The 562-nt window shown below is 42.9% G+C and overlaps 1 protein-coding gene across 1 annotated transcript in view; it reads left to right on the top strand.

Moving 5' to 3' along the window:
- The window catches only part of elnb (elastin b), a 21117-nt gene that overhangs the window by 6343 nt on the left and 14212 nt on the right, over positions 1 to 562 (top strand). The gene's annotated exons all lie outside the window — the stretch shown is intronic.

The raw sequence follows: 562 nt of genomic DNA, 5'->3' as shown, positions 1-562 counted from the left end.
GCTTAGTTTTCTCAGTTTCGTCTTTTTGAGAACACAGTTCAACTCACTCACTCGCAGCACAGGTTGTTCACAAACTCTTCCGTGATTGACTGGAGCAGGGAACAGTTGTCCAGGCTTGCTGAAGACAGATTATAAGCGCCTTTTCTCTGTCTTGAATCTTTAGTTGACACACACACCTTATACGGCCATTGCCGTGACTTGTCTAGTTCTCCTTCGCCCGCTCCGCGCGTCCTCTCTCTTCTTCTTCTCCTTTTTTTCGGTTGTCTTCTTTTGTGGTACACTCAAAACATTGCAAAATAATAGAACATGAGATACGAACAATAAATTCCTCAACACCCATATAAAACGGTTATAACACTGTGCAACTGCATATTTCAACCCATCACAACAAACCATGAAATTTCCTAATGATCCACCATGTGACGAAAACAAACACCCCAATGCATCACCACAAAGACAAAACACGCTCTGGCAAACAAAAGAAAACACTCTGATTCTGTGAATGATCATTCATTCATTCATTCATTTTCTACCGTCTAGTCCCTTGCGGGGTCACGGGGGG

This window comes from Monopterus albus, unplaced genomic scaffold (genome assembly GCF_001952655.1).
Source record: "Monopterus albus unplaced genomic scaffold, M_albus_1.0 scaffold199.1, whole genome shotgun sequence".
Lineage (NCBI taxonomy): Eukaryota > Metazoa > Chordata > Actinopteri > Synbranchiformes > Synbranchidae > Monopterus > Monopterus albus.
Note: the sequence above shows the minus strand (reverse complement) of the source record. Positions and strands in the feature narration are given on the sequence as shown.